This window comes from Euphorbia lathyris, chromosome 4 (assembly GCF_963576675.1).
Source record: "Euphorbia lathyris chromosome 4, ddEupLath1.1, whole genome shotgun sequence".
NCBI classification, from domain to species: Eukaryota; Viridiplantae; Streptophyta; class Magnoliopsida; order Malpighiales; family Euphorbiaceae; genus Euphorbia; species Euphorbia lathyris.
Genome location: NC_088913.1, coordinates 26,122,449 through 26,143,740, shown reverse-complemented (window position 1 = coordinate 26,143,740; position 21,292 = coordinate 26,122,449). Strand labels below are relative to the sequence as shown.

The following is a 21,292-nucleotide window of genomic DNA, read 5'->3' as shown; positions in this document are numbered from 1 at the left end:
TGTATTTTATAATTTAACTTAAATTATATAATTTATTAGATTTTTAAATTTTAAATACTTTCATCCGATTTTATAAATAAAAACATTAATACTAAATAATATTTTAATTACTAACTGTTTAAAAATAAAAAATGACCTATGCAGGTCTCAAACCTGCGAATTTCGCGTCATTAGCACGACGCTCTAACCAACTGAGCTAATAGGCCTGAATATTTGCTACTTTAATTATTACTTAGTAGTAGCTTTTCGTTTATCTCGGTAATTTTTGGAATTCTCTTCTAATTGGTTAATTGAAATAACTCATTTTATTTTTTATTTTTTTTTATACGAAGTCATTCATCAATATATCAATCTTAACATAATCCCATATTGGAAGTTCGAAGGAGAAGAAGCGAGGAAGATGTATATTGGTTTGAACCACACATTGATTTTAAATAGATTTGAACACATTGATTTCAAATAGATTTCTAAAGGATTTATAAGCTATATATTCCTTTAGGTAAAGAATCTCATTACCTCTAATTCTAAGACTTTGTTTTCTAAAGGATTTATATATTCATTTGGTAGTTTCGTTAGAAGTAGGTAATATTAGCTGAATCTCATTAAATTTTTTTATAGTTCTCTCAATTTGTTTTATACTCTAGCTTTCAAATTACCAGGTGTTTTTGCAACAGACCAATCCCCTTATTTAGTTATCTTTTTCTCATTTAACCATTTGGTATTCTAGGTTGACTGTCTAAACTAATCTAGATTCGAGCCATGTAAGTTTTTTTTGGGAGTCAAAACTCTTCTACCAAATATTTTGATCCAATTACATTCTCATTCCCAAAATTCAAAGCATGATTTGGATTAAATGATTAAGCTTTTCCTGAGTGGCCTAAAATTTCATTTAAATTGTGCAATAAAATTTGGTCTAATGCTATACGTGGTCAAGCTAATTAAACAAGCAACAGAAACTAGAAAGTAACATTGTTGGGAGTTTCAGCAAAAAGAGTGGGATGTAGGAGTAATTGCATCTACTTCAGCATTTGTTCTGGTAATGGTTGGTATGATTTATGATATGGAAACATGCATCATTACTCCAAAATTTCTAGATTGGGTTCATCCAAGCAAAATGGAACCAGAAAATGAAAACCAGCTCAAACTTGTCCCAAAAACAAATTCTGATTCGATTTTAACAACTATTGTGTGCGGTTCAGTTTTAGATACATAAGAATATCTATTACGATTTAATTTGCAAGGTAAATTCGTCGATTATGTGAAACAGTTTCAAATTGTTGAACACTTTTGTTTTGAAATAAGGATGCTTCAAGTCCTAATCTCATATTAAGTACTGTTGTTGTTTTCTGTAATTGGTATTTGGTAAAATTGTATTCTCTCAATTTTTTTTTGTATATGTCGTTTTTGTTATTTTAAAGATAAAATTGCTATTGGATGTCAACATTGAGTATATTTTGCACTTATTAACTATGGAGGTTTTTATGCAAACCACATAAAATAGCATTTGAGGAATAACGCCAAAGACGTTTGAAGACGTTTTGAAAGAATTCCAATACAGGGAAAACTTATGAACACAAAGCAATGCAAATGTACAATCAAATGAAAATCATCGAAATCAATACACATAGTTTCAGTAATAGAGTCTGAAATATCTCGAATTACTGCTACGTCTTCACGAGCTGAGAGGAAGATCAAATGGCCATGTGAAGAGAGGCTTTGTTTGCGGAAGAAGAGGCAACGGATCTCCAAGATTCAAGAGACTAATTGTATCTCTGAGTGAAGGCTAAAATTAGGATTTGGAAATACCAACTACCAGTAAACATTCCATTTGTTCCACATCAAAATCTCCATCTAGTCTTGAATCAGCAGCTTCCAGTAGTTTTTCTTCTCCATACAGACTCCAAACCCAATTAACGATGTTATATTCATAACTAGTTGAATCCCGGGGTCTTCTACCGCAGGCAATTTCAAAGCAACAATACCAAAACTATACACATCAGATTCCCAACTACACTTGCCTGTATGGAAGCATTCTGGAGCAAGGTGGCCTGGGGTGCCCAGTACTTTATCTGCAACAAAGTAGTCCATTAACTTTGCAGGACAGAAAGCTCCAAGTATAACAGTAAAATTTGAACACAACATAACGTTCATGAACCTTATATCTCCATGCACCACACATTCCAGGAATGACATTGCTGAACAAATCCAAATTTGAATGGATCAATTGGTCAGATTAAGGCCATCATCTAAATTTTAACCACAAGCCGAGAACCTATATTTCTAAGGTAAATAATTTATTAGTCGGTACATTTTATACTAACACATTGTTTAGTCATCGTAATTTAATAATACAAGGTTTAGTCCTTAAAGTTTGTTCTATTCAACAATTTAGTTCCTCAAACATTTGAATTCCTAAACAGTTTAGTCCATCTACGAGACAATTTTATTATTTTAGTAAGAACACTGCAATATAGATTTTGGAGCACAAATCAAACTGATAAATCATTGATTGTTTATGCATTTAACTCCCTCTACTCACATATCACGGTTGTACATTTTGAAACCATTAAGTTCTTTGGGGTCTGAATTTTAAAAGATTTTAAATATGAAGTACATAATTTTATGAAGATAGAGTTGATTATGTTCTAGACTAAGAAAAGAATAATGCACAATGGATGTAGGAGCAGAGAAAACATTAGAAGACAATTTTAAAGAAATTCAATATAGGGAAAGCCTGTATTAATTCCTCCTCCAGTGGACTGAATTAACAAATGTGTGACAATGAGAAAAGTATGAACACAACACAAGCAATGTAAATGCAGTACCAAAGGAAAAATCGACCTGTAACTAGCCATCAATTGAGCCTGAAATATCCGAATTACTGCAGCTGCTTCTGCTTCTGCTTCTGCTTGCTGGCCATATAAAGGCAGGCTTGAAACGTGGAAGAAGAGGCAATGGAGCTTCAAAATTTAAGAATTTAATTACTTGTCGCACTGAAGGTCTAGAATTTAGATACGGGTGACCGCACCATAGCCCAACTTTCATTAAGCATTCCATTTGTCTCTCATCAAAATCTCCATGTAGTTTTGGATCAGCACCTTCTAGTAGCTTTCCTTCTCTGTATAGATTCCAAACAAAACCAACTGTATCTCCATAACTACTTCGATCGCAGGGTCTTCTACCGCAAGCAATTTCCAATGCAACCATCCCAAAACTGTAAGCATCAGATTCCTTGCTAACCTTGCCTGTATGGAAACATTCTGGAGCAAGGTAGCCCATGGTACCAACTAATGCATCTAGTGGAATACTTGTACCATACGAACCCATTAGCCTTGCCAAGTCAAAACCCCCAAGTTTAGCATTAAAATTTGAATCCAACAGAACATTGCTTGACTTTATATCTCCATGTACGACACATTCATCCCCTTCTTCTTGCAAGTAAAGCAATCCTGAGGCCAAATCTTGGGCTATTTTATACCTCAATTCCCACGTCAAAACGCTATCTTCTCTAGTATACAGATTGTAATCCAGACTCCTGTTAGGCATAAACTCGAAAACAAGACAGAATTCCTTCCTTCCGTGGCACCAACCGATGAGTTTCACTAAATTCCGATGTCTCATTCGACTATGATCATAATTTCAGAGGCATACTCCTCCATCCCTCTATCAGAAGCCTTTGATGTTCTTTTAATTGAAATAAACATGTTTAATTCCTTCAAGAATCCTTTGTAAACATTACCAAAATTTCTCACCCCAAGTATGTTATTTTCTGAGAAGTTATCTGTGGCATGAACCAATTCTTTGTAGGAAAACATCCGAAGGCCAGTCCATGTTTGGAAATCAGAAACTCCATTTTTCTCTTTATTCCTATTCCAAAAGCCAAGCCTTGAGTTTTTTACATTCAAGATTCCTTTGTAAATTGTACCAAAACTTTTCTTGCCAAGTTTCTCTTGTTCTCTAATGTTATTTGTTCTGCTAGCCATATCATTGTTGCCTGTGCCTAGAGATTTGTTCTGGTTTTGCTCGGACATAGTATGTAACCCCCTCACTTGGATCATATGATATCTCACACAATATAGACATGCTTTCAATTCTCAATCATATAAACTTCAATCTCATATAAACTTTACATATTATACATAAAAGAAAACATTTACAAACCAAACAAGTAACACTAGAACCAGAAGAGAAGTTCAATGGAGAAAAATATGACACTAATGGCATCTTTGATGGAAGATCAGGAAAAGGAGTAAGAAATTTGAGGACTTGAATTGCTTTCTCCATTGTAGGTCTAGACTTTTCATCTGGATGGCCACACCATAGCCCTACTATCATTAAACATTCAACTTGCTTCTTATCGAAATCTCCGTTTAGTCTAGGATCAACTGCTTCAAGTAGCTTTCCATCTCCATAGAGATCCCAAACCCACTCTCTCAAATTTATTTGATCTTCTCTCGCCTTACGGTTGATGATTTTTCTTCCACAGGCAATTTCCAAAGCAACAATCCCAAAGCTAAATACATCTGATTCTTTGGTTGCCCTGCCTGTAGTGGCCCAATTGTGCCTGCTAAAGCTGTGTATTCCAAACCTTTCCCATGCGCTGCTAGTCTTGCTAAGCCAAAATCCCCAATTTTGGGATTAAAATCTGAATCTAACATGATATTGCTTGCCTTTATATCTCTATGCACAACGTATTGCTCCCATTCTTCGTGCAAGTAAAGCAATCCGAAGGCACATCGTTGAGCGATTTTGTACCTCATCTCCCATATCAGCAAACTATTTTCTTTAAATAGATGAGAATCCAAGCTGCCATTAGACATGAACTCGTAAACAAGTAACAGTTCTTTTTTTCATGGCACCAACCCATTAGTTTCACAATGTTTCTATGCCGCAACTGACTAATGATCTTTACTTCATATGCATACTCCTTTATGCCTTGTTTGGAATCTCTAGACACTCTTCACTGCAACAGAACAGTTCAATTTCTTTCAAGAATCCTTTATAAACTGCACCAAAACCTCCCTCTCCAAGTTTTTCTTCCTCTGAAAAGTTATTTGTAGCTTCAACCACAGCTTTGTAAGAGAACTTCCGAGCACCGGTAGCCCTTGTAAAATCATTGTCCATGGACTCATTCAAGTCAACCGCTTCATCATCTATCGATTTATCCAATTCTGTCATGGAACCGATTGAACTAAAAGCTCGAACTTATAGCTAAGGTCCAATCATATATCTTATATTAATCTCCGACACACCCCCACACGCAAATGCGGCTTGCAGCGTACACAACACAGACCCATCCCGCCATGTGTTTTTAATTCCACAAATTAATGAGGTTGCCGGGACTCGAACCCTCGACCATTTGGTCCTAGCGGCTCTGATACCATGTCATGTCCAATCATATATCTTATATTAATCTCCGACAAATTCAACTCCATCATCGGCCACAAATTTGTCTGACTCAAACCCATTCATGTGAACTACTTCCTCATCCAAGGATAAATTAAAATGAACTCTATCATCGCCCACAAATTTGTCTACCTCAACCCTATTCAAGTCAACTATGGATTTATCTAAGTCTACTGCATCATCAAACTTAGCCCAATTACTGTACATTGAATTATTGAAGCCAACTCTACCATGATCAGTGTTTTGAGACAAGTAAACTCCATTATCATCCATGGATTTATCCACTCTACTCTCTCTCCACAACCACAAATTAAGGTAAAGATAACAAAACGGAAAATACAAGTACACCAGCAGTTAATCCCACAAAAAAGAACACTTTTGGCTGGTCAAACATGTCAAGCAAAAAAGCTTTTGAATGATATCTGATCAACCAATTTGTTTTTCTCTCTCAATCTTTTTCACTAATTGCAATTAAAATATCCATACTTTCAACATTCATTCTGTGGCATTGACCACAAATTGACTACTTGCTCCTTCAAATTAAAATTATCCACTTTTTCTAGTAGAATATTTTATATTTTTAAATCTTATTTATATTTCGTATCATTAAATAATTGGTCTTAAGAATATTTTTTTGTTTTCGTCTAGTCATCCAAGATCTTAAACCGATTAAAAAGCTCCTTATTACAAACTATTTATAACGATTAAACATCCTTATTAAAATATAATAATAATAATAAATAAATTTCTTATTAAAACATATTTATAATGATAAAAAATCACTTATTTAAAAGTATCTATAATAATAATAATAAAATCGCTTATTAAAACTTATTTATTACCAAAAATATATAACAATGTAACAATGTTCTATTTAATTGTCTTCGCACATTTCGCATATTGCGAAATATGCGAAGTAAATTTCATATTCTTAAATAATATTATCTTCGCATACTTTGCAAATTACGAAATGTGCAAAGTAAATTTTTTGTTCTTAAACAATATTATCTTCGCATACTTTGCAAATTGTGAAATATGCGAAGTGAGACGGAAAGGAGAAAGAAGAAATAGTAAAAAATTTCTAAGTGCTATATATGAAGGGTATTTTGGAAAAGTCACCAAAATATAGTCTAGATATGTAATGGGTTAGTAATTAGTCTAAATATGTAAATAAGCCTCCCATTTGATCTAGTTTTGTAATTTTTCCTTAATTTTCTTTAGTCTTACTTTAACCATTAACTTTAACAAAAAGGTACGTAAAGAGTTCCACGAAAACAAACTTAGGGATTGTATAGTTATTCTAAAAATGGTATAATAATTTGTTTACTCCATTGAGTATTTATGACTTTGGGATAATTTGATGCGGGCATCAGTCGACGAGATGAGAGAGGACGAGTGGTGGAAAAGCCGAGTCAAAGGGACAACACACCAAGACAAAGGAAATGTTATTTATGTGAAAATAAATCTCACACGTGGTGTGGCTAATCCCACATGTCGTGTGGATTGCTGAAATGACATCAAAGAGTTCAGGACCAATCCCACATATCATGTGGACTACTAAAACAGCAGTTGCATTTCGACTTAAAAGGCCTACACGCCGTGTGGAATTTTAAAATGCCTTACAAAATCAATTTTGTCACTCACTCCAGCTTTCTCATAATTACAACTTTGTCACCCTTATTTACAACTCATACCACCCATTAATTACAACTCATGTCATCCCTTTACGTTAATCCCATTTTACCCTTTCAAACTTTATGTATGTAGTTATATGCATTTGCCATTTATTGTAATTTCATCTTTAGGTTTTGAGATGATATAAATTCATCTCTTTCTTTGTAATCAATTAACTTTTTATCAATCAAATTATATTTTCTCTTTGAGGGCTTGTGTTAGGATTCATCCCTTCTATAATGAGATCTCACGATTCCTACGAGTTTAGCTCGTGAATATTGAGATCAACTCATTGTAGTTTAGCTAGAGAAGAAACCAACCCTTTTAGGCCTTCCCCATTATGCTCTAGCCAGGGTAAATCTCTTTGTTGATTTAATATTAAAATCAATTCATTCGTCACCAATCTGTGTCATAATTTAAATGAACATCTAAAACTAATACATTGAGTATTTATGATTTTGGATAAAGTCCAAATTTATTCCTATCAGTTTAGCTTGTGAATATTGAAATCAACTCATTGTAGTTTAGCTAGAGAAGAAACCAACCCTTTTAGGCCTTCCCCATTATGCTCTAGCCAGGGTAAATCTCTTTGTTGATTTAATATTAAAATCAATTCATTCGTCACCAATCTGTGTCATAATTTAAATGAACATCTAAAACTAATACATTGAGTATTTATGGTTTTGGATAAAGTCCAAATTTATTCCTATCAGTTTTGGAAAAGTGCATATTTACTCTTAACGTGCAAAATAATACAAATTTACTTATAATATTTCCAAGTAAGATCAATTCATCCCTATCTAACTGAAAAATTAAAATATCATTAGGAGAACAATTTTTTACTCAGAAATAAATAACAGAAATAACCTTAGGAAAAAACTTGATCTGCTGGAAGAGAAAACGAAGCATGTGGCAGTCAAAATGGCCAACGGATGATAACAACTCATGATAGAAAAGTCAGGCCAATGCAATTCTACGTAGAAGATCTGGTATTCCGAAGAATCAAAGCTTCCCAAGCATTACTCATAATATTTCCAAGTAAGATCAGTTTATCCCTATCTAACAGAAAAATTAAAATACCATTAGGAGAACAATTTTTTACTTGGAAACAGATACCAAAAATAACCTTACGAAACAACTTGATCTGTTGGAAGAGAAAATGGAGCATGTGACAGTTAAAATGGCCAACAAATGATAGTATTAGTAACTCATAATAGAAAAGTCATTAGGAAGAAAAAACTTGATCTGTTGGAAGAGAAAACGGAGCATGTGGCAGTCAAAATGGCCAACGGATGATAACAACTCGTGATAGAAAAGTCAGGCTAATGCAATTCTACGTAGAAGATCTGGTATTCCGAAGAATCAAAGCTTCCCAAGTATTACTCATAATATTTCCAAGTAAGATTAGTTTATCCCTATCTAACAGAAAAATTAAAATATCATTAGGAGAACAATTTTTTACTTGGAAATAGATAACAAAAATAACCTTATGAAACAACTTGATCTGTTGGAAGAGAAAATGGAGCATGTGACAGTTAAAATGGCCAACAGATGATAGTATTAGTAACTCATAATAGAAAAGTCATTAGGAAGAAAAAACTTGATCTGTTGGAAGAGAAAACAGAGCATGTGGCAGTCAAAATGGCCAACGGATGATAACAACTCATGATAGAAAAGTCAGGCTAATGCAATTCTACGTAGAAGATCTGGTATTCCGAAGAATCAAAGCTTCCCAAGCATTACTTATAATATTTCCAAGTAAGATCAGTTTATCCCTATCTAACAGAAAAAATAAAATATCATTAGGAGAACAATTTTTTACTTGGAAACAGATAACAAAAATAACCTTATGAAACAACTTGATCTGTTGGGAGAGAAAATGGAGCATGTGACAGTTAAAATGGTCAACAGATGATAGTATTAGTAACTCATAATAGAAAAGTTAGGCCAATGCAATTCTACGTAGGAGATCTGGTATTTCGAAGAATCAAAGCTTCCCAAGCACACGAATGAAAAGGCAAAATGGGCATCAATTATGAAGACCCGTTCCAAGTAACCGAGTGTGTAAACACACACACTTACCGATTGTAGGAATTAATAGGGAAGCCAATCCCCAAAACTTGAAACACGAAATATCTTCAGAAGTACTACAATTAGAAAAGACCTTCGTTCTTATCATGTGATTTCATTTTACCTAAAGACAAAGCTTTGTAAGGCCTTTCACTCCCCACATGTTTTGTATCCCTAAGTTATACTCATATCTCCGGAAGTACTACAATTAGAAAGACCTTCAGTCTTATCATGTGATTTCGTTTTACCTAAAGATTATGTCGTTCGACGGTTGATGAAAAGAGCTTTGTAAGGCCCTTCGCTCCCCACATGTTTTGTATCCCCAAGTCATACCCTTCGTAGTCGACCTATAAATCAATAAAAATCCCATACCCATATCTACGGAAGTACTACAATTAGAAAAGACCTTCTTATCATGTGATTTTGTTTTATCTAAAGATTATGTCGTTCGACGGTTGATCAAAAGAGATTCTAAAAAATTTGGCCTATACAGGTCTCGAACCTGCGACCTTCGCGTTATTACGCTCTAACCAACTGAGCTAATAGGCCTGAGTGTTTTCCCAACTGATTACTATTTACTAATAACTTTTATTCATCTTATAGCTCACAATCAGACCGTTTTTAACAACTACTACTAAATAGTACAGTTTTTAGCTTCTAATTGGGACAAAGCAAAGCATCTCGAAGCTTTATTAACAAAAAAAGCTTGAAATTCACCAAGGAACTTGAAGAAAATGTCATAAATTAAATTTTATAGACTCACAATGATTAATGAAAATTATCCAAAAGTTAAAATTATATTTTTCCCTAATGTCAGGAAGCCCTTGCAACTCCATCTTTTGATTTCTAACATAGAACTGTTCATCCTGTTCTTATATTAAAGATAATTCAAAGTAAACTCAACATCTGTTTCAAAAATTTAATTCATTTTCATTATACAAGAAAAACTAATGCACTATAACAACATCAATATATGATATTAGTACATAAAATGGGATCATGAATTAATGTGTATTTGCAGCTGTTATGAAAGTTGCATTAGAACTAGAAGTTGAAGTTGAAGTTGAAATCGAGGGACGAGGCTGATTGGTTTTCGGATATTCTGATGGAAGATCAGGCGGATAATTAGGACGAACACGAAGAACATCAACTACATCTTCCATCGAAGGCCGCGACAAAGGATCTGGATGAGCACACCAAAGTCCAACAATTATCAATCTTTCCATTTCCTCCCTTTTAAATTTCCCATTTAGTTTTCTATCAGCAGCTTCAAGAATCATTCCATTTCCATGAAACTTCCATACCCACTCAACTATATGTATTTGCACATTATCTGCATTTTGCACACAAGTTTTTCTACCACAAGCAAGTTCCAAGGCCACAACTCCAAAGCTGAAGACATCTGATTCTTTTGTTGTCTTTCCTGTCTGAAAACATTCTGGAGCTATATACCCGAGACTTCCACCTATGAACGTCTGAGACCGAACATCATGGTTTACAATTCGAGCTAACCCGAAATCTCCAAGCATAGGGTTGAATTCTGAATCCAACATCACATTGCTCGGCTTGATATCTCGATGCAGAACGCATTGTTTCCATTCATGATGCAGGTAATGTAATCCTGAGGCTATGCCTTGAATAATTTTGTACCTTTTCTCCCATTCCAAGTAGCTTTCCTCGCTGTAAAGATGGAAATCTAAACTGCGTTTCGGCAAGTATTCGTAAACAACTAGGATGTCCTTTTTCTCGTGACACCAACCGATTAGTTCGACTAAATTCCGGTGCCTCAGTTGGCTAAGGATCATTACTTCAGCTACATATTCTGTTATGCCTTGAGTTGAACTCTCTGATATTCTCTTAACAGCAATATCTCTGTTCAATTCTGTCCAATATCCTCTGAAAACCGGACCGAATCCTCCCTGACCGAGCTTGTTTTTCTCGTTGAATTCATTCGTGGCGCGAGCTAGGACATTGTATGGAATGTCCTTAGCTCCTGTCACCCTATTAAATTCATGGTTCTGGGATTTCACAACTGATGAATATGCATCAGTTTGAGGTGGAGCGGGGATGTTTTCGTCCGGTTTACGACAAAAGTAAATTGTAATGACAAATGCAAGAAGAATCAAACCTGCTGCTGCTACTGACCAACCAACTATCATCAAAGTCTTGATCTTTGTATCATCTGTACCGGATGATGAAGACGGAGACGGAGAAAACGGAGAAGGCGGGGAAGGAAAATACGAATCAAAAGACCATGAATGAATATTGTGAAACTCAGAATACATTCCTGTTGCAGCTGAAAATCCAATCCAAACCCACTCAGGCAAATAATCTCTCAGATCAATTTCATAACAGAGATTCTGTTGGACAGGAAAACCTTCTTCCACTCCAGTGAAGTAAACACAAAGATTTTTCCAACTCGAATCATAAATTATCGAAGCATCAAATACTCTTCCATCAAGAACATTATACCATTTCAGACTTTTGGAAGACTGCAAAGAATTCACATCAATACCAACATGATCATCCGCCAAATCATCCCAGGCGTTATGAAAAGTATCAAACTCCACCGCTACAAACGGATTATCAGTAGAGTTCAATGTCTGGTTTCCACTGGCAAGACCAATACCACTACCTTGTTGAAGATCAGGCATTTTGTAAAGCAAATTAGCTATAAAAAACGCAATTCCGTCGCTATGATTACCGTTGTTTTGTGTATCAATGGAGTAAGTGAAATTAGTGATGAAAGAAGACAAGGTTCCAGAGGGTTTGTCCCAGAGATGGAAAGGTTCAGAATAGGAGGCGTGGCCTGTGATGTCATGAACGTTTTCAGTGAGTTGAATTGAATCAAGTAAAGGAGTTGCGTTTCCTTCATATTTTATGCTATGGTTATTCGGATCGAAAGTGGTGAAGTTGAAGGATAATGAAGAGGCTGGAGTGATCACTAAAAGCAACAAAACAAGAATCATTAGCTGGATGGAAAAATTATGAACAGATTAATGAAAAAACAGAAGGAGATGAAGGATTGAGGGATTGAATTGGATTTAAAGTTGTTGTTGATTTACCGGGATCATCGATTGGTTGGTTCAGCGAAAATACATGCTAGGAGTTAAAATGCCGGCTGATTTTGAGATATAAGCATTGTCTTTTTCTTGGCTTTAAGAATGCTATTTTATTTTTAATACTTTTTTTTGGCTGGCAATTTCATATAGATTCAACAAGGAACACAAGAAGTAGAAAATGGAAGAAACATTGCATAAATATTTGTGACATATCCAAATTAGTTTCTCCAAAGTCCCACCATATAATTTTATGAGCTGCTGAATACCGCACCCACTTGGATTTTTTTGCCATCCTCGTCATATTGATCCAAAACTGAAAATTCTCTCTCCAAAATCATAAATCCGAACAACAATATTTGAAATTATGAAAATGTTTGATATGTGACCGTCCGAACCCCGAAAATAGATGATTACGAGTTGGAAACATTAAAATTTACATTTTTTTATCAAGAACTCATGAAAATAATACATATTTTTCATAACGATTTTGTATTTTTCGTCACAAACAAATTGGAGAATTTTGCATTTTTCGTCACAAAAAAATTGAACGATTTAGTATTTTTCGTCGCTACAAATTTTACGATTTTGCACATTTCAAAATTTAGCCTAAACGGATGCGGCATCTGCCCGGCCCATGGTGGGGGCGGATGCGGCATCCGCCCGACCCATGGCGGGAACGGATGGACCATCCGCCGCCACCATGGGACGGGCGGATGCGCCATCCGTTCCCGACATGGGCCGGGCGGATGCCGCATCCGTTTAGGCCAAATTTTGAAATTTTTTCTCAATTTTTTTTTGCAGTTTTGAAATTTTTTTATACAAAGGGTAAAATTTTCCAAATGGGAGCGGTGATAAATAATTTGGGACGATAAATAGCAAAACCCTATAATTTTCAATTACTTATGGAAAATTAGAGCATTAGAGATGCACATGGTGATTAAAATTTGGACTAAGAGGATTAAAATTTTGACAGCAGAATCATAAACCTGTAACATTTTATATATCATTAATGTATGTGATTTTCTTCTGTTTGAATTTTAATTTTCAACAACCATTTGCTGCATATTAGTTGTTTTTCATTTTTGAAGTATACCTTTGAATCTGTAATCTTGTGTCTTTCCTATTTCCTAGCATTTTGTTGTTCGGATTCTTCAAAACAGAATCACTGTACTGCAAAAGTTAGCAAGACAAATGAAAACCTATTAGTAAATGATAATCAGAGTAGCAAACAATCTGGCCTATTAGCTCAGTTGGTTAGAGCGTCGTGTTAATAACGCGAAGGTCGTAGGTTCGAGACCTGCATAGGCCATTTTTTAAGAAAAGATGGGAAAAGATCAAACAATTTTATGTCCCAATTGGATTGGATCAACCCAATCTAGAAATTTAGTTAGACTAAATGATGCTTGTTTCCATTTCATAGAACCCACAAACCATTACAAGGACAAGTTTAGACAAACACATAGTCTCCAACATAGGCTAAAGAATCCCTTAATATACAGTCCATCAACAGAATCTATCAATAAATAACAGGCCTATTAGCTCAGTTGGTTAGAGCGTTATGCTAATAACGTTAAGGTTGCAGGTTTGAGACCTGCATGGGCCAACTTTGTTTTTTTTTTCCAAACCTGAAACAGAGAATTAATACAAGAGAAAAAAAAAATTAAGAAATGAGATGTATTTTCCACACATTTTACAGAATAGTTTCCTGGTTCGTATTGTGGGGGCACGTGTTGTTGGTTATAAGGAGTTTCCACACATTTTACAGAATAGTTTCCTGGTTCGTATTGTGGGGGCACGTGTTGTTGGTTATAAGGAGAAGAATCTTCTTCATCTCTAAATTTAATTTTTTTTTTGCAATGTAAAAGTCTCTTTCAGTGTTAAAAGTTTAAATATAGGCTGGAGTGGAAATAAGAGAGCTATCCAAAGCTTCAAAATAATTTCGTATTTGTTGTAATAGTGATAATTATTGAGTTTGTGTGTCGTATTAACTTTTGGTTAGTATTTAATGGGTTAACCTTAACTCAATTAAAAAAAAAATTTGTTGAGATGGATGTGTGGTCATACGAGAAAAGACCGGATGCGTAATGAAATAATTAGGACAAAAGTAGGGGTCACATCTATTGAGAATAAAATGAGAGAAAACCGACTAAGGTGGTTTGGCCATGTGAGACGTAGAGCGTTTGATGCGCCGGTTAGGAGAACCGAAGAGTGGCAAAGGGATGTAGTGGTGAGGGGTAGGGGAAGACCTAAGCAAACTTGGAGGAGGGTGATCGAGAGTGATATGAGTTTACTGGGAATTGAGGAAAATATGATAGTGGATAGGACGGAGTGGAGGGAGCGAATCTGTGTCGCTGACACGACTTGATTTTCACGGTTTTATATGATGGTTCATGTTAGCCGACCCCGAATCATTTCGGGACTAAGGCTTTGTTGTTGTTGTTGTATGTTATTTTTGGATTAACAAATTAACTACGAACAAGGACGAATCCATGATTTTCAGCAAATCATATATGTAAAATATTAAATTTACAAAAAATCAACACTAACTAATTTCAGGAATGTAATTAACAAAATGGACGAAATGGAATGGCGTACTCATTATAATATTAATTTGAAGCTCCAAACCTTAACAAACTCAATAAAGTAAAGTCTCGTTTAATTCATGAAATGAAATCATGATTGTTAAAATTGGACCGGTCATAGAACTGGAAAACAACAGGAAAAGACAAAGGGTCGTAATTGCATCAATTATGTTGATGAGCCCTTATGTAGAAACCACAATATTGAATCATCATACAATTCTATGTTGAAAAAGAACCCTGATCAATAGCAGTAGTTGATGGCAAATCATGATTTAATCAGATGTAAAAGAATGTGTAATTCAATTGAATCAATAATCATAAAACTGTTGGAGTGTAACGATCTGGTCCGGAATGAGTAGCGTTGGAGTAGAAGATCTGAGCAAGGAGCGGTCGTAAGGGACGGCGATGGGAAAGAATGAACTGAATCCCACATCGAAAATAGAGAGGAAGTGATTGAGGCTTATTAATAAGATGTGAATCTAATACATGCAGACCCGTTTTAAATCCGTGAGGTCCAAGATGGTGGATTTGGACCAGAGCGACAGGGTGTTACATGGAGAAACTAAACAATTCTATCAAATTCTCTCACTAACCTATACGGAAACAGATTCAATAGTAAAAGCCAGACAATTGTAATTGTAATTGTTTTTTAGTTGAAGTTATATGCAAGAATAAATTACCCCAAAACTAAAACAAATTTGAGAAACTAATCTTACCTTACACAGTCGGTGAGATGGAGGAAGACATCAGTTGACTGATCCTATACTTTTATCAGCCAAAAATGATTATGAATAAGAAAAACTCAACAGAGGAATAAGAGGATATACAAATGAGGAAATAGAAATCCTACATGAAAACAAAATAATTGATGAAGGATGGCAGAGGGGGGAGAGATGGTACCATTTTTTTTAACAGTAATCAGATATATATATCATAACAGCCAGTGAACCAAAACGACGATTACACAGAAAGGTTCCCACAAGAGAGGAACCAGGCAGTAAGAGCAGAGTCATTTACACAAAAAGAGACAGATGACCGGGCTTTTGTAGCTAAACAATGAGCTGCCCAATTACAAGCTCTACCACTAAAATTAAACAAAGCAGAATGAAAGGATCCAGTGAGAGCCAGAATATCGGTAATGATCACGCTAATCTCAGCAATACAATTAATGCTAGGATTATTTATAGCATTAATGACTTCCACAGAATCACCCGTTGAAAGCCTTTTTCGATACCAAAGATAACACCATCACGCATTGCTAAAGCTTCAGCCATCATACTCGACTGAAGGGAAGGATAACGCTTGCAACGGAAGCCAAGAACGTTTCCGGAATGGTCACGGGCAATAATGCCACCACTACCGAGCAAAGATTGCAAAATAAAACTCCCATCCACATTTATCTTAATCCAACCAGAGCATGGCTTGGACTAGGAGAGAAATTGTTGAGAAGAAGAGCGGAGAATAGGAGGCGAACTGGCTGGCCTAGAGACGGACATCAAGTCATTCCATTCCGAACATAGAGACACAGCTTGAGAGACAATTTCTGTCATGTTCCAAGGATGATGATTGAAAAAGTAGTCATTTCGGGCTTTCTAGAGTTGCCATAAAATAAAACAAGCAAGAGAAACCGCATCAAAGGAATTAGGGAGGGAGGGTATTCCATCAATAAGACTCAACCAAATTTGACTACAGGAAGAGCCATTTAGAACATCAGACCTGAGCATGAGGGGAGAAGAAAACCATACCGATTTGGCCAAGGGGCAATGGAAAAAGAGATGAGTTGCATTTTCCATCAAAGGGCAGAAGGCACAAGACATAGGCCTAGAAATACCCCTCTTCAGCAGATTATCAATAGTTGACAATCTATCGGACAAACATCTCCAAAGAAAGATCTTAATTTTATTGGGTATGAGCAAACTCCACACCCTCTTCCATTGAAGCTCGGAAAGAATAGGATGATGAAGAACAGAGTTGGAAAGAGAGCTTTGGATGAAAGCTCTAGCAGCTTGATATCCAGACTTAACCAAATATTCACCAGACTTGGAGAAATCCCAAAGTAGAAAATCTGCAGCATTAGTAAGGCTAACAGGAATAGAAAGAATCCCATTAACATCATTTGCGTGACACCAGCGCCGCACCAAACGCTCATCCCAAACCCCATTCTGTTGATCAATCAGTTGATGAACTCTTAAGAGTGGGGGAGATTCGTCATCCTTTCGCCTCACTTTGAAGGCAGGCAAGGAGGACACCCAAGGATCCTCAAAACAAAAAATGGACTTACCATTGCCAACCTGCCATCTGAGCCCCAATTTCAGGATAGGAATACCATGAAGAATGCTTCTCCAACCCCAAGACGGATTTGAACTCGGAACAGCATCTAGAAAGTCATTGAATGGGAAATATTTTGCACGAAACAGGGAAGACAAAAGTGATTCAGGATGCTTTAAGATACGCCACCCCTGCTTGGCTTAAAGAGACAAATTGAAAGCTTTTAAGTCTCTAAATCCAAGGCCACCTTCTAACTTATTTCTGCACAGGACCTTCCATGAGAACCAATGTACTTTCCTTTTTTCAGACTCTTCACCCCACCAAAACTTAGCAATAATCTTGTTTATGTCTTTGCACACAGTGTCTGGAAGCTTAAAACAAGACATAGAATAAATTGGGATTGCAGTCACAACTGCTTTGACAAGGACTTCTTTTCCAGCCATGCTTAACAACTTACCCTTCCAACCGGCTAACTGCATTGCCACACGATCTTTTAAACTTTTGAACATTTGGGATTTGGACCGTGAAAACACAGCAGGGAGGCCTAAATATTTATCCTGTCCACCCCAGTTTTGAACTCCAAATAAAGCAGCCAGTCGTCGGTGCTCATTAAGAGGAGTGTTCCGACTGAAGAAGATGGAGGACTTGTCTAGATTTATCTGTTGCCCACTTCCTGCACAGAAAACAATAAGAGCATTCTTGACACTTTGAATGTCATGGTCATTAGCTTTACAAAACAGGATGGCATCGTCGGCAAACAAGAGATGAGATATGGAAGGAGCACGCCTGCAAATTTTAACCCCAGAAAACTTCTTCTCAATTTCAGCTCTGTTAAGTAAGTGAGTAAGACATTCCGCGCAAAGGATGAAGAGGTACGAGGATAGTGGATCCCCCTGGCGCAGGCCACGTTCCGGAGCAATAAAACCAACCACTTCACCATTGATCTTGAAGGAATAAGAGACCGTTGTAACACACTCCATAATCCACTTGATCCACATTTCATGAAAACCGGATTTGGTAAGAATGTGCTTTAGGAAACCCCATTCAAGCCTATCATAGGCTTTGCTCATATCTAGCTTGATAGCCGCTTCAAAAGATCCATGCCTCTTGTTTTTCAAATAATGCATAACTTCATGAGCAATCAGAATGTTATCCGCAATGTTCCGCCTTTTGATGAAAGCACTTTGATTTTCACTGATAAGGTGAGGTATAACTTTCTGAAGCCTGATAGTAAGGATCTTGGCAATAATTTTGTAGAAAGTAGAGCACAAACTGATCGGCCTAAGGTGGTTCATGGTTCGGACAGAGCTGCATTTGGGGATGAGAGTGATTATGCTATGGTTGAAAGATCTTAGGATATGCCCCGTGTTAAAAAAACTTTGAACAGCTGCAATCACCTCCGGACCGATAATATTCCAATAATGCTGAAAAAAACCCCGCAGTAAACCCCTCATGCCCAGGAGCCTTGCTAGGGTGAATAGAAAAGACCCCCCGATAAATTTCATCAACATTGACAGGGGCAATGAGACTAGCATTCATTTGAGCAGTGACTTTTGGAACCCAATCAACTGTAAGGGCATCCCAATTAAGGTGCGTAGATGAAGAGAAAATGTCTCTGAAGTAGTTAGTGACAATGGATTCAATATCAGCCTTTGTTGTACACCACTCACCATAGCGGTTTTCAAGACCCATGATCAGATTTGCACGTCTCCTTTGATTAACTGAGGCATGAAAGAAAGCTGAGTTTCTATCCCCACATTGAAGCCAAGTCTGATGTGCCTTTTGAGCCCAGTAAATTTCTTCCCTGTCAATTTCTACTTTTAGTGTTCATTCCAAAGACCTTCGATGAGAGGAGGCATTTCCATCAACTGACAAACTTAGGTTATGGATTTCTCTCTTTAGTTTCTCAATGGCCAACTTAGAATTAAGGTTGGAATTCTTGCTCCATCTCGAGAGGTTAATTCTACAGTTCTGAATTTTTGATGAGATGCGGAACATATGAGAGCCCCCTATGTTGTCCCTCCAAGCAGAGACAATGATAGAATTAGCCTCAACATTTCCCATCCAACGAGCATCAAAATGGAACCGTTTCTTTGAATGCATAATTGAGCAAGACGTAGAGAGGAGGATAGGTCGATGATCAGAGCCCAAATCAGAAAGATGGTTCACCCAGGCATTCACAAACTGTAAGCTCCACTCCGTTGAAGCAAATAAACGATCAATCCGTTCTTGAATATTAGCAGCACCATCACACCTGTTATTCCAAGTGAATTGAGGACCAGTGAAACCCAAGTCAATTAAACCCAAACTGTCCATTAGATGTCGCAAGCTCCAGATTCTGCTAGCGTTATCAAAATTACCCCCTTGCTTTTCGTTGTTGTCCAGTATGAGATTGAAGTCTCCTCCAATAATGTAACGCGGGCTTAGGTTGGATTTGTAGTTGAGAATGTGCTCAATTTGGCTTCTTTGAATACTCTAATCACAACTGAAATAAACCCCAATGAAGTCCCAATTCTCCTCATCACTATTCCCTTTCACAATGACATGGACAAAAAAAGATTGAGTATGCTTGATGATAACCTGCATCCCAGGAGCATAAGCCAGAGTTAGACCTCCACTCCTACCAATGGGTTCAACTGCCATACCCCATTCGAGACCACATTTTCGAATAATGCCTTTCATTCTCTGTTCTGAATTTTTTGTTTCAAGAAGACAAACCACCTCTGGGGAATGGGATCTAATAATCCCTTTAAGGTTGTGGATTGTCAGGGAGTTCCCCACACCCTGACAATTCCAACACATGAGCTTCATTGATCAAGGGGGGCCAATTGGGGTTGGCTACCTCCACCCTTTCAGAAATTGATGAATCTGACTCCAGTCGTGCTTTTTTTAAAACATCCCCTTCAAAACCAGTTCAGTACCTCTTTTTGGATGCAAAACATTTGCAACTTCACTAGGGATTTCCTCAATATGGACAGAGCTTGCGCCTTGAGAGGGAGTCCTTGCAAACTTCTTCCATTTACGCCCTCCTTCATTCCGTAGGGTTGAGGGGGGAAAGGTTCCAGATTGGGAGGAAGAAGTAAGCAGAGGTCCCTTGGTAAGAATTTTGGGATTAATCGCTGGCGATTCAGCTGATTTGGGGTGAAGGTGGCGATTAGGTTTGATAAGGTCCAAATAGAGCATAAGGATAGAGTCAAGGGACTGATTTGTAATAGGTTCCACAGTGATGTCTGGATTATCAGATTTGATACAGTCAATTGATAAGGATTGTTCATTAAAGAGATTTTGCATCTTAGGAAGGCCCACTTCGATTTCAGGAAGCCATGGGCTTGGGTCAATGGTAGGAAGCCCATGAGGCTTACCCTCTTTGTTAGAGACCACAAATAAAGGCATATTGTTGACTTGTCCCAGATCATTTACGGGACTAATAGCAAGAAAATGACAATCAGAATTTGGTGCGGACAGTATGGGATTGGTTACCTGATTTTCAGAATTGGCAGTGTTGCTGAGATTAGGAATAGGCATGGTGGGTTGTTGTTGCAGTACTGTTCCTCTGACACAAGGCTTCTTTCCCTTACCTTTCAAATTCACCAAATCATACTGAATCTGCTTGATTGCCATACAAGGAGAAGTCACTATGCATTTATCGGAAGATACGGAACCCGTTAAACTCCGATGATTCTCCGGTTCCTCCAACCTGTCGCTAATTTGAAGCTGAGAATCCAAATCCATGATAGAATCAACCAAAGAAAATCCAATATCAGGTTTGCTGCTAGTAGCATTGGGGCGTTTAGAAGAAGTGGCAAACATCCAGGGTCCAAAAGAAGACATGTCTTGTTCTTTGCTGGTCGAGGAAGAACTTTTCAATTCTGCTTTGCACCACCTGTTTAAATGGCCAATGATACCACATTTGTAGCAAAAGTCAGGTAATTTCTCATATTTGAATGCCACCCATCCCAGATTGCCATTTGGATCCCTATTATAGAACCCAGGTAGGAGTGGTTTTGATAAATCGATGTCAACTCTAATCCGAATGAAGCGCTTCCAGCATCGATTGCCATCGTCAGTTTCTCCATGTTCCTCAAATTTCTTAAACAAAAGTCCAATCTTCCGTATATTATCAGAGTTCTGCTGAATAGGTGGTAACCCATGGATTTGAACCCAAAAATGGGAGGAGGTGAAAGAGATTTGTTCCATAGTTATGTCTGGTGGCCATTCCTTAAGAGCCAG

At 36.9% G+C, this 21,292-nt stretch overlaps 1 non-coding gene and 2 pseudogenes across 1 annotated transcript; 1 reads left to right on the top strand and 2 right to left on the bottom strand.

The window, feature by feature from the left end:
- Positions 1-2,847: 2,847 nt before the first annotated feature.
- Positions 2,848-4,031, bottom strand: LOC136227105 (L-type lectin-domain containing receptor kinase IX.1-like; annotated as a pseudogene).
- Positions 4,032-4,088: 57 nt separating this feature from the next.
- On the bottom strand, positions 4,089-18,189 carry LOC136227104 (uncharacterized; annotated as a pseudogene).
- Positions 13,448-13,521, top strand: TRNAI-AAU (transfer RNA isoleucine (anticodon AAU)). The gene has a single exon. It is a non-coding gene; the product is annotated as a tRNA-Ile (tRNA).
- Positions 18,190-21,292: the final 3,103 nt, after the last annotated feature.